Below are 14,265 nucleotides of genomic sequence, written 5' to 3'. Positions count from 1 at the left end.
TCTTTTTTTTTTTTAAATTTTTATGTCTTTATTATTTTATTTTGAGAGACAGAGACAGAGAGTGAGCAGGGGAGGGGCAGAGAGAGAGGGAGACACAGAATCCAAAGCAGGCTCCAGGCTCCGAGCTGTCAGCACAGAGCCCGACACGGGGCTTGAACCTACAGACTGTGAGATCACAACCTAAGCTGAAGTCGGATGCTTAACCGACTGAGCCACCTAGGCGCCCCTCAGATGTCAACTTCTTTTCCTGCTAAGTCAAGTCTCAGGGCTCTAAGCAGAGACTCTAAATCCAGCTTCCCAAACACACTCCCACACCTGAGGTCTGCCTCACTTGTTTGGCCACTCTACCCTCACTTCAAGCCTGGGGCTCACCTGTCTCTAACCCTTCTGGAGTGGCTCTGGGAAGAAAGGACATGAGGGCTCTCTAGGGCAAAGTGGCCCCTGAAGTGACTTTCCCAGAAAGGCTCTAGTCTGGAGCTACCTCACCCTTCCTAGAACCAGCTGTCTTCTCTGCCTTTTGCCAGGAGGAGAGAAACACAGCTCACCCACAAAGCTCCTTTCCCAGAGGAAGTCTGGGGGTCCCAGTCTGCCTTGAAGGGGGTAACCTCCCCCCTCCCCCCTTCCTCAGTGATGGAGACCCCTTGCTGGGAAGGGAGCAGATAGAACAATGAGCTCATCTCCCATGTGAAAGTCCCAGACAAGCCAAGACCATCATTCACACACTGAGTGCCTGCTGTGGCCAGGCTGAGAGCACACAGTGGAGATGATTCTAGCAAAGATGCTGGGCAGAAGTGGTGAGCTGCTTCTTTGGTGATGCCGTGATCTGAAGGGACCATTCTCACAGGACACGGCCCAGTGGTGCCACCTGGGGATACTCCTGTTCTCCTTAATACACCCATCCACCCCTGGGTCCTCCTGTCCTTTCTCCAGGGAAAACGGTCATGTTCAGCTAGGCAGACTTCCCGGCTCCAAGGAACTTAGATCTCTGAGCCTCAGCTCCCCAGACCTGAAGGGGCATAACTGAACACTGATAGAACCAGGGGGCACTTTTGAGTGTCAAAATAAGGAAATCAGGATTCCCGGATGTGCTGGGAGTGGGAAGGCAAAAACACTTGGGATCCAGGAGGGAATCAGAGCCTGACAGACGCAGAAGGGAGAAGTGTATCATACATACTAGGAATCTCAAACGCAAAGCCTCCAGGACCCAAGCTCATAAAATATATGGGAGAAGTGGAGTGGGCTGTGGCCAACTGGGGAGTGCGTGCTGCACCCACCACATCCCAATTAAGACAGAAAGAAGAAATCTACCAGGCTCAGTCTCAAGCTCACCCTGAAGCCAGAAATGGGTCAGTCCTACAGGCACCTCCAGATCCGAGAGCTGGGAGGGGATTCCATTACCAGAGAAAAAGGAAATGGATCCTGAGCAGGCAAAAACAGCACATGCCTTCCTTGCAAGGGAGTGGATTTCCAGGCAGAGGGGACTGCAAGGGCAAAGCTCAGAGGTAGGAAATGACTTGGATTGTTTGGTGGAAGATTTGAAGATGGGATCAAGAGAGGCAAGATGGCTAGGAGCTGGGCTGGGTCCAGACCACAAGATGGTAGGTCAGAGGACTTGGACTCTGTCCTAAGAACAATCAGACTGAAGCTGGAAAGTGAGATAAGCATATTTGCAGTTTAGACTGAGTCCACTGCACAAAGATGTGTTTGAGGGGGCCACAGTGGCTGCAGGGAGCCCAGGAGGAGGCTGATGCAGCCCCTCAGAGCCTTGACCGTGGGTTGTGGCAATGCGGCTGGAGAGAAGGGAACGTAGTCAGAGGAAACAGCATGTGCAAAACTCAGAGGACAGATGGAGCCCCATGGTTCAGGGCAGTAGGAAGAGCTGGGTGTGGCTGTGGGAGTGGGGGGGTCAGAGGCAGGATTGGAAGAAGAGAAATCTCACACCTCACCTGATATCACCCTGTCTATTGGGTACACTTCCTTCTTGTCTGGCCAGCCTGGGATTGGGTTTGGATATTTCCCCCAAGCTGCCCATGCCCAGTAAGGCCCTTGCTCATTATGGTGAGTGTGCCCATCAAATCGGGTGCTGCAGTCAGCGTATAATGTATCATCAACTCTGGCTGGTGGGTGAGCAGGGAATACCCATTGCCTGAGCGCCCTTGTTCAGCCCAAGTAGGTAGGCCTCGGTCCCTCAGTGCTCGTGAGGGGTGGGAGTGAATGTCTCTATTTTACCCATGAGGAAGCTGAAGATTTATGAAGTTAAGAGAGCTGCTCAGGGTCATGCATCAATACAGTGGTGGAGCAGGGTTTGAAATCCGTCAGTCACTCAATCAATAAATATGTATTGAACACCTACTAGGTACCAGGCACTATTCAAGACAGTATATATACAACAATGAGTAAACAGACAAAAATCCCTGTCTTTATATTCTGGGGGGGTGGGGCGGGGGGAGAATAGACAATGAAAATATTTGTACCTAAGAATACCAGGGGCACCTGGGTGGCTCAGTCGGTTAAGCCTCCGACTTCGGCTCAGGTCAGATCTCACATTCGTGGGTTCGAGCCCCGCGTCAGGCTCTGTACAGACCGCTCAGAGCCTGGAGCCTGCTTCTGGTTCTGTGTCTCCTCTCTCTGTCCCTCCCCCGCTCATGCTCTGTCTCTCTCTGTATCAAAAAACTAAATAAAACATTAAAAAAAAAAAAAAAGAATACCAAATGTCAAGTCCCCTCTTGGCCACCAGAGGGCACTGCAACCACACCACCTTCTTTCTCTGCTTCCATCTTCCTTTTGGGGTTCCAAAGATAACAGCCAGGGAGGCTATGAATACTCAGTGCATCTGCTCAAGGGTGAAAGCCGAGGAGAGGTGTGCCACAGTTCCTTCCTCCACCCACTTCTCCAGCTTACTCCCCTCACCAGCTCTCCATCCAACTGCTCAAGGTCTCTTAGGGTGTCAGGATGGCCAAGTGGTCTAAGGCGCCAGACCCAACTGCTCAAAGTCTCTCAGCGACTTTATAAGACCCTGTATATTTCAGAGGGTTCCAAGGCTTCTATTCATCATCAACCCATCCATCCTGCTTCCATTTGCCCACCTGCCCACCCCTGGTTCAAGTCCTCCTCGCTGTTCCCAGCCCTCCACCCTCCAACTGGGGCATTCAGTCTAGGGGTCCAGGTCCAGGAAGGCAAGAGGTCAAACCGGGTTGACAGAGTCCGTGAACTCAGTGGGCGTGAGTTAATGTGCCAAGGCCAGTTAAAAACTGGAGACATTTAAAAATGGCAAGACATTAGCAAACCAAAGTGTATCTGAAAGCAATTCAACTTTGGATCTTTAAAAGATCCCACTGTGGTTGTATGTGGTGTGGACACATATATTAATTTATCGCTAGCCCTTCAAGACAATATAGTAGGTAAAACTCCATAAATATTTCAGTACCTCTGGACTTTGTTCCAGTCACTTCCTGAGTAATAGATCATTTTGGCAGTTACTCAGTAACATTTTAAGACCTGCTCTCTGAGGCCCTAAGTAGCTCAGCTTGTAAAACCGATCTACAAAGCACTGAAGGGAATCTGACTGTAGATCTGTGAATAATGTCTCCACTGATCATTGCACACCTCAGATTTATGCCAGATGATGCGGGCTTTCTTCATTCCAGGCATGCAGTGTCTTGGGATCCCTGGAATCTGGTATACTGCACTGGAAAAATGATCAGAGACAGAGATCCTGAAACATCTCTCTAGTTTGGTAGGTTGCTGAGTAACCTTTTTCCCTCTCTTCCAGCAATTCAGCTGTGAGGTTCCGAAGCCCTAGTACCAACAAAGAGCTATCCCACTTGCTTCTTGATATTTGGTTGCTTTTCAGCCAAAAGAAAGCAGATTTGTTGAAATCATATATCAGTATGTGAAGGACAATGCTGATTTCTTTTTTTTTTTCATAGTTTATTTATTTTTGAGACAGAGAGAGAGACAGAGCATGGGTGAGGGAGGGGCAGAGAGAAAGGGAGACACAGAATCTGAAACAGGCTCCAGGCTCTGAGCTAGATGTCAGCACAGAGCCCAACATGGGGCTCGAACCCACAAACCCTGAGATCATGACCTGAGCCGAAGCCGGACGCTTAACTGACTGAGCCACCCAGGTGCTCCAGACAATGCTGATTTCTTAAAGGCTGGATAAAAATCATTCTTCCCACATGAATAAACAACAATAAAAGCCCCTTAACTATACTCTCACCGAAAGCCGAAACAATGTCATTTTTATTTTTTGCATGATTTGCTTTGTTTTCTCGAATGTTACGAGCCGGAAGGGGAACTTACTGAGATGTGGCAGCTTTTTAGGTAAAAGACTGTACTTGACACAGTTTTGTATTTGTGATAGAGTGACTGCCCAAAGAGACGGATGATTTCAGGGGCTAAACCAAGACTTGACTTTTGTAAATTCCAGTCTAATTAATCCTAATGAATGAAAGCGCACTGGGGAAGACAGAGAAAGTGTAAGAGAACTGTTCCCGTGACCTGTCTGTGGCAACAATTCAGGGACGCTCTGCATACAGTAATTAAAAGAGAACCAAAAAAAGCTTCATGTATCTTTACTGACAGTTAATTTATCCTTGCCTTTATTTTTCATTCGTTAATTAATTCAGTTATCATGGTATAAAATGAAGAAGTGAAAATCTGTATGCACTCCCTGGAGAGAACCACTTTTTAAAAAAAATTTAATGTTTTATTTATTTTTGAGAGAGAGACACACACACACAGCATGAACAGGGGAGGGTCAGAGTGAGAGAGGGAGAGAATCCGAAGACAGATTCCAGGCTCTGAACTAGCTGTCAGCACAGAGCCTGACATGGGGCTTGAACCCATGAAATGTGAGATCATGGCCTGAGCCAAAGCCAGACACTCAACCGACTGAGCCACCCAGGTGCCCCGAGAACCACTTTTAAGAAATTGTTTTTAATTCTTCTGGTGCCTCTCTTGAGTTGTAAAGATGATCCTTTATAGCTTTTAAAGGTTTCTAGACTCCCTGTGTCAAGGACAAAGAATTTAGCTTATACACATGTTCTTTTTTTTTACTTTGGTTAGTTTTATTATTAAAATTTTTTTTAATGTTTATTTTTGAGAGAGAGGGAGAGACAAAGAAAGAGCGGGGGAGAGGCAGAGAGAGGGAGACACAGAATCCAAAAGAGGCTCCATACTCTGAGCTGTCAGCACAGAGCCTGATGCGGGGCTCAAACTCAAGAAATGAGAGATCATGACCTGAGCTAATAATGTAGGATGCTTAAATGACTGAGACACCCAGGCTCCCCAAGTTTTATTATTTAAAAAATTTTATGTATGTATGTATGTATGTATCTATCTATCTATCATCTATCTATCAGGTAATCTCTGCACCCAAAATGGGGCTTTGCCTTACAACCCCAAGATCAAGAGTTGCATGCTCTACCCACTGAGACAGCCAGGCACCCCTGTTAGTTCTATTTTTATCAGTAGTCTTTCTGTTGGTTGTCCTTATAACCAAACTTGTTTCTTTTAGAGGCCTTTTGTGTATGACAGACTTCACTTAGCGTATTTCCAAGGTTCATGAACATTGTAGCATGCATCAGTAATTCATTTCCTTTTGTGGCTGAATAATATTTCATTTTGTGAGTAGACCACCTTTTGTTTATCCATTCACATGCACATATGCACATATGTCTTGCTTCCACTTTTTTGGCTATTATAAATAATGCTGCTGTAAAGACTCATGGACAGGTTTTTGTGTAAACTTAGGTATTCAGTTTTTCTTGGGTGTAGATATCTAGAGAATTTCTGGGTCAGGTTTAACTTTTTTTTAAGTAGGCTCCACATCAAGCATGGAGGACTGAACTCATGACCCTGACATCAAGCTGAGCTGAGATCAAGTGTCCAAGGCTTGGCCAACTGAGCCACCCAGACTCCCCAGTATTTAACTTTTTGAGCACTGCCAAACTGCTTTCCAAAGTTGTTTTCCATCGGTTTACATACCCACTAGCAATGTACAGAGTTCCAGTCTCTCCACGTCCTCACCACTATTTCTTTTTGTCTCTCTTGTTTATCCTAGCCATCCTAGTGGGTGTGAAAGTGTGTCCTATTGCAGTTTTCACTTGTATTTCCCGAATGACCGATGATGCTGGACATCTTTTCATGAACTTATATATATTGTATGTTGATTATGTATCCTACAACCATGTCAAATTATTTATTGGTTATAATAATTTTTTGTGGGTTCCTTAGGATTTTCTCTATATAAGATCGTGTCTTCTGAAAATGTAATTTTACTTCTTCCTTTCCAATTTAGCCTGGACTATTTATGTTTAATGTAATCATTGATATGGTTGGAATTGAATCTGTCATCTTGCTACTTGTTTTTTTTTTTTATTTGTTCTATTTTTCCTTTTTTGTTGCCTTAATTTTTTTTAATGTTTATTTCTTTTCAAGAGAGACAGAGACTAAGTGCAAGCAGGGGAGGGGCAGAGAGAGAGGGAGACACAGAATCCAAAGCAGATTCCAGGTTCTGAGCTGTCAGCACAGAGCTAGATGTGGGGCTTGAACTCACGAGCATATGGTCTGACATGCGGTTTGAACTCATGAACCACGAGATCACGATCCAAGCTGAAGTCAGATGCTTAAGTGACTGAGCCACGCAGGAGTCCCTTCTGACGCCTTTTGTTGGAGGTATTTTTTATAGTTTTTCCCTCCTTTGTTGTCCTATGAGCTATAACTCTTAGCTTATGTGTGTGTGTGTGTGTGTGTGTGTGTGTGTGTGTGTGTGCTTTAGGGTTGATAGCATTCATCTTTAACCTATGTCAGTCTGCTTTTGAGGGGCTTTACACCACATCATACATAGTATAAAAACCTTACAACTGTAGACTTCCCATTTCTCCCTCCTGGCCTTTATGTTATCGTTGTCAGTATTTAACTTTCATATATATTCAACTCCCCCTAATATACTATTCTTTTTGTTGAAAAAATCAATTATCTTTGAAAGGTACTTAAAGAATAAGAACATGAGTAATATGTATGTATATACATCACCATGTGTGTACTATTTTTTTTAATTAAAATTTTTTTCACATAATCTCTGTATCCAACATGGGGCTTGATCTCACAACCCAGAGATCAGGGGTCCCATGGTCTACCGACTGAGCCAGCCAGACGCCCCTATGTCTAAGTTTATTTATTTTGAGAGACAGAGAGCGGAGGACAGAGAGAGAGAGAATCCATGCTCGTAGAGTGGAGCCTGATGCAGGGCTCAAGCTCACAAACCATGAGATCATGACATGAACTGAAACCAAGAGTCGGACGCCTAACGGAGCCACCCAGATGCCCCTATATCTACTATTTCTGATGCTCCTCATTCCTTTTGTAAATCCTGATTTCTTCTAGGATTATTTTCCTGCTGCTTGAAGGATGTCTTTTCACATTTTCATTTGGTGTGAGCCTTTTTGGGTTCATCTTTTGTAAATCTGAAAATGTCTCCTGTTGCCCTCACTTTTTTTTTGAATTGAGATGTGACTGACATATAATATTATATTAGTTTGAAGTATGCAATGTAATGGTTCAATATCTGTGTATATTGGAAAATGATCACCACAAGAAGTCTAGTTAACATCCATCCTCACACATAGTCACAATTTTCTTTTCTTGTGATGAGAACTTTTAAGATCTATTTTGTTAGTAACTTTTCCAATATAGATTTCAGTGTTGTTAATGATACACACCACATGGTACATTACATCCACAGGACTTATTTTATGACTGTAAGTTTGTACCTTTTGACCCCCTTCACCCACTTTGCCCGTCCCCCGCTCCCTACCTCTGGCAAACACCAATCTGTTCTCTGGATCCATGAATTTGGGCGTTGCCTTTTTCCCCCTTTTTTTAAGTAGGCTTCCCACCCTGCACAGAGCCCAACATAAAGTTTGAACTCATGACCCCAAGATCAAGACCTGAGCTGAGATCAGGATTCAGATACTTAACCAACTGAGCCACCCAGGAGCCCCTTTAAAGATTTATTTATTTATTTATTTATTTATTTTAAAGGTTATTTTTTTGAGAGATAGAGCATGGGGAAAAGGCAGAGAGAGAGAGAGAGAGAGGGAGAGAGAGAGAGAGAGAGAGAGAGAGAGAGAGAGAGAGAGAGAGAGAGAATCCCAAGCAGGCTCTTCGCCACCAGCATGGAGCTGGATGTGGGGCTTGAACTCACAAACTATGAGATCATGACCTGAGCCGAAATCAGATGCTTAACCAACTGAGCCACCCACTCAGGCACCTCTGAAGATTTTATTTTTTAAGTAATCTCCACACTCAATGTGGGGCTCAAAGTCACAACCCCGAGCCCAAGGGTTGTCTGCTTTACCAACTAAGCGAGCCAGGTGGCCCTTTGGGCAATTTGATCATGGTGCGCCTTGATGTAGATTCTTGTGCATGAGATTTGTTGAGCTTCTTGGATCTGTGGGTTTATAATTTTCATCAAGCTTGGAAATTATTCAGCCACTCGATCTTAAAATCCTTTTCCTGTGTCCCTGTGTCTTTCCTCTCCTTCAGCTCTAGTTATTCACATGTAAGGCCACAAGAGGCCGTCCCACAGCACACGAATGTGCTTTTCATTCAAAGAACCTTTTCTCTGTGTTTCATTTTGAATAATTGCTTTTAAAAAGTTTTGTATTTTTACAATTTTTATTTAATTTATATATTTTAAAAGTTTATATCCAAGTTAGTTAGCATACAGTGCAACAATGATTTCAGGAGTAGATTCCTTAATGTCCCTTACCCATTTAGCCCATCCCCCCTCCTACAACTCCCCCCAGTAACCCTCTATTTGTTTTCCATATTTAAGTGTCTCTTACATTTTGTCCCCCACCATGTTTTCACATTATTTTTGCTTCACTTCCCTTATGTTCATCTGTTTTGTATCCTAAAGTCTTCATATGAGTGTAGTCATATAATATTTGTCTTTCTCTGACTAATTTTGTGTAGGATAATACCCTCTAGTTTCATCCACATAGTTGCAAATACAAGATTTCATTCTTTTGGATTGCTGAGTAATACTCTGTTGTATATATATATACACCACATCGTCATTATTCATTCATCCATCGATGGACATTTGGGCTCTTTCCATACTCTGGTTATCGTGGATAGGGCTGCCATAAACATTCGGGTGCATGTGTCCCTTCGAAACAGCACACCTTATCCCTTGGATAAGTATCTAGTAGTGGAACTGCTGGGTCTTAGGGTAGTTCTATTTTTAATTTTTTGACGAACCTCCATACTATTTTCCCCAGTGGCTGCACCAGTTTGCATTCCCACCAGCAGTGCAAGAGGGTTTCCTCCTCCTCTGCATCCTCGTCAACATAGGTTGCTGCCCGAGTTGTTAATGTTAGCCATTCCGTTTTTTAAGATTTTTTTTTTTACTTAATCTCCACACCCAACATGGGGCTCGAACTCACAACCCTGAGAGCAAGAGTTGTGTGCTCTACCAACTGAGCCAGCCAACCGCCCCTGACATTGAAGTTTTCATTTCTAGAAGTTTGAGTTATGTCTTTTTTATATCTCCATGTCTGTACTTAACTTTTTTTTTTAAAGACATGGAATACAGTTTATAATTGCTGTTTCATTCATCCTTTTCATTCTAGCATTTGTGTCAGTTCTGGGTTGGTTTCAGTTGATTGGCTACTCTCCTCATTCTGCGTCGTGTTTCCTGCCTGTCTGCCTGCCCGGTCATCTGTGATTGCTTGGCCAGCATTGTGAGTTTTACCACGCCGAGTGCCAGATCCTCTGTGATCTGTCTGATTTGCTAGGCAGGTGCATAGCAGTGTTCAGCTCGGGGTGCTTATTCCCCGCTACTAAGCCAAACCTTCCTGGACACTCTGCCCTCCACCTTGTCACATGCTGGTCTGGCTGGTGGGAAAGGGTCCTGAGCACAGCCCCCTGGTGTCCTCAAAGGACAAACCTCGCTTGTTTTCCTCTCTCTCTGGGATTTCGGTGCGTCTGTCACTGTCTTTCATTGCTTGGTGTCCAGTGTGTTGAAAACCGTTGTTTCTGGTGTTTTGTCTGGTTTTGTTGGGGTGGTGGTGTGGTGTCTGGCAGGAGGCTGAATCTGGTCCCCTTACGCCACCTTGAGGAGAAGCAGGGATGTTGGGGTGTGTGTTTCTAAGAGCTTCCAGGAGAACCAGGGTGCAGCCAGGTGAGGGCCACTTTTCAGACCTGTTTTCTCGGCTTGAAATATTTTTTTCTCAATCAGATAGAATCTTTGAGTATTTCCTCTCCTCCATTTTCTCGGTGCTCTTTTTCTGAACTTCTGTTAGATGAATATTGAATAGATTGATCCTTTATCTCTTCGTGTTTCTTTCATATTTTCTAGTTCTTTCTCATTTTGTTCTACATCCTAAGAGATGTTAAAAACTTTTCGTCTCATACCTTCCTTTGATTAACTTTTTTTTAAATTTAAGTAGGCTTCATGCCAAGGGTAGAGCCCAATGCAGGGCTTGAACTCACAACCCTGAGATCAAGACCTGAGCTGAGATTAAGAGTCCAATGTTTAACCCATTGAGTCACCCAGGCACCCCAATTAACTTTTTAAGCAGGGCAATTATATGTTTAATTTCCAGAACTTTTATTCTCCAATTACAATGAATTCCTAGAAGCCTCTGAGTATTATCTCATTTATCTGTTTCCTCCAGGGATGTCTGCATCTTAATCCTTTCGGGTGCTACCAAAAGCAAGAGGAGGCCCACACGGTTCCCGGCAGGCCTATCCTGAACAGGACAGTTCTGTGGGCAGGTGCATTAATTGATAAGAATGCTTCGTTTAGATCAGAGATTCTTGTTCCCCTCCCCCCACCCAGATGACACTTGGCAATGTCTGCAGACATTTTTGGTTGTATCATCTAGGGGGATACTGCTGGTGTTTAGTGGATAGAGACCAGAGAGCCTGCTGAATATCCTACAGCATACAGGAATGTCTCCCACCACCAAGAATTATCTGGGTCAAATGTCAATACTGTGAAGGTGGGGGAACCCTGTTTGAAGACCATCTGGGAGCAAGCTGACACACCTCACTCCACCAAAGCCAAGACAAGGAGGGATCCTCCATCCTCACTTCAGGAGACTTCCCAAGCATGTATTCAAGTTTGTTTGAAAAGAGAGCTCTGGGTGCTTGGGTGGTGCAATTGGCTACGCATCTGATCTCAGCTCAGGTCATGATCTCACGGTTAGTGAGTTTGAGCCCCACCTTGGACTCTGTGGTGACAGCTCAGAACCTGGAGCCTGCTTCAGGCTCTGTCTCCCTCTCTCTCTGCCCCTACCCTGATCACATTCTGTCTCTCTCTGTCAAAAGTAAATAAACATTAAAAAAAATTCAGAGGTGCCTACTTGACTCAGTCAGTTGAGCGTCTGATTTTGGCTCAGGTAATGGTCTTGTGGTTGGCGAGTTCAAGCCCCGCTTCTGGCTCTGTGCTGACAGCTTGGAGCCTGTTTTGGATTCTGTGTGTGTGTCTTTCTCTGCTCCTCCCCTGCTCACACTCTGTCTCTCTCTCTCTCTCTTAAAAATAAACATTTAAAAGTTAAAAATTTGTTTTTATTTAAAAAAACATATAAATAAAATCTTAAAAAAAAAAAGAAAGTACCTGGGTGAGTCAGTCAGTTGAGTGTCTGACTCTTGATTTCTGCTCAGCTCATGATTCCAGGGTCATGGGATTGAGTCCCACTTGGGGCTCCACACTGAGCATGGAGCCTACTTAAGATTCTCTCTCTCCCCCTCTGCCCTTCTTCTCCACTCACGGACTCTTCCTCTTTCTCGTTAAAAGTAAAAAAATTTAAACAATTTAAAAAAGTGATCTCCAGCTGATGGTTCATGAATCACACGTGGCCCACAGACTTGCTTCCTTTGGCTTTTGATCTGGACACTGCCGTTAGTGGTGTGAGGCGTGGCTGCCTGCTCCCAGATGGTCTTCAGTCAGGGTTTCCCCCCCTTCACAGTATTGCCTTTGACCCAGATAATTCTTGGTGGTGGGAGACTTTCCTGTATGCTGTAGGATATTCAGCAGGCTTCTGGTCTCTATCCACTAGACACCAGCAGTATCCCCCTAGATGTTACAACCAAAAATGTCTCAAGACATTGTCAAGTGTCACCTGGGAGGGGGGGGAAGGGGAACAAGAATCTTTGATCTATCTCCATCTCTATATCTATGTCTAGGTCTATATCTATCTATCTATCTATCTATCTATCTATCTATCTATCTATCTTTATCTATTTTTCTATCTTCCTAAAGTAACCAACGTTTTGCTTGATATTACCTAAATATCTGGATTTCTAGCTTCTGCTGGAAAATCAGGACAGACATGGTAAGTATAGCCTAGCGACTACTTTCCGACAGACAGGCGTGTGGTCTGTTCCCACCTCTGTCTCCCAGTCCACACAGCCTCCTATGTCTCCTGTTTGGCCTCTTGACCCAGGTGAATCCATGATCCCCGCATTTCCTTTTTTTCTGTCTTGTCTTGTTTTGTTTTAATGTTTATTTACTTTTGAGAGAGAAAGAGAGAGGGAGGGGCAGAGAGAGAGGGAGACAGAGGATCTGAAGCAGGGTCTGCACTGCCAGCACAGAGTCCGAAGTGGGCCTCAAACTCACAAACCTCGAGCGCATGACCTGAGCTGAAGTCTGACATTAACCACCCAGGGGCCCCTCGTTTTTTCTGGTTTTATCCTGAGGAGGAATACTTATTCTGTACCCAGGGAGAGCTGGGGAGTGGCTCTGAGATAATCTTTCAGTTAATCATCTTGTTTCTCCCCTACTGTTACTATTACTTTGGAATACTCATAGAATATGACACATTTCTGCTCCCATTGGAGGTGGAGACTGAGGGCTTGTCAGGTAAGAGACAGCAGGTGGAGCCCTGAGCGTGAGTGAGATTGTCCAGAAAAAGTGTGTCAGAGAACAAAAGCACTCCAGGACTGACCTCTGAAGAACACAGACAACAAAAAGGTCAGAGAGGGTGGCCAGAGGGACGGAAGGCAAATCAGATATGTGGAGAGTCACACAAGCCAGGCGAAGAGACAGTGTCAAGAAAAGAATCAACAGGTCGAATGCTGCCTTCAGGAGGCTGCCCTGTGCCCTTTCTGTAAAATATGCAGCCATGATTTTGGTGAAAGCAGCTTCTCTGGAGGTGTGGGAGCATGCGGAAGCCTCAGCAGGGCGGGGTGCTGAGGAGAGGAGAGAACGTAGATGGTTAGGACAGACTGCTCTTTCTGAAAGTCTGGCGGGGAAGGAGGTGTGAGGCAACGTGTGGTGAGGAGGGAGAATTCATGGCTGGGTAGGCTGGTTGTTTTATGGTGGAAGAGATTTGAAGTTCATTATGAGGAAAGAGTCTGACCATTGTGATTTGTGAATGGTGTAACCTGACCAACACATGCCCCCCTTGAAACATTTAGAAATTCAGCATAAAATCAAGTAAACATGTTTTGAAATGCACAACTGGGTTTCAAGAAAGTAAGGGGAATCCCCGCCCACAGAGAGGAAATTGAAAACCAGAGCTGTGAGAGGGCTGTGTGGTTGTGTTGAACTTGGCAATGAAGGGGGCTTGGGTTTTATGCCTAGACCTTGGATATATGCCTGGCCTGGGGCATTGAAACCTGAGACCTGAATATAAAGCTCAACCCCTTAAAGGGTGATACTTTCAGTGAAAGAATAGACTAGAAATGGAGCAGCTGGGTGGTTCAGTCGGGTGAGCATTGGACTCTGGCTCAGGTTATGATCTCACAGTTTGTGGGTTCGAGCCCTGAGTCAGGGCTCCATGCCAGCATTGAGGAGTCTGCTTAGGATTCTCTCTCTGTCTCCTTTCTCTATCTGCCCCTCCCTCATTTGCAGTCTCCTTCTCAAAATAAATTAATAAACTTAAAAAAAGGAGTAGACTAGAAAGAATACCTTTCCATTTCTATCAGCTCAAAGAGTATAAAAGAACTCTGGCTCACCCTGAGATCTCATGGCAGTAGAAAATGTATCCCGAGAATTCATTACCAATGGCTGGCCTTTACACGGGTTTGGGGTTCAAGTTTATACCATCTGCATGGTCATTGAAGCCCTGATAAAATGAACAAATACATTAGTCCAGGGTTGGTAATACTCTTGAAGCACCCTCAGCAGGAGCTAACCCAGAACCTTTCTAGAAAGACACCCCCAAACCTGGTCACGTGGATTCCCACTGCTAAGGGCCTGCTGACTCTGAGTTCACAGCCCCAAAGTAGAAAGTATAGGAGGAA

Source organism: Suricata suricatta, chromosome 8 (assembly GCF_006229205.1).
Source record: "Suricata suricatta isolate VVHF042 chromosome 8, meerkat_22Aug2017_6uvM2_HiC, whole genome shotgun sequence".
In the NCBI taxonomy this organism is placed as follows: Eukaryota; Metazoa; Chordata; class Mammalia; order Carnivora; family Herpestidae; genus Suricata; species Suricata suricatta.
This window is presented reverse-complemented; position numbering follows the sequence as displayed.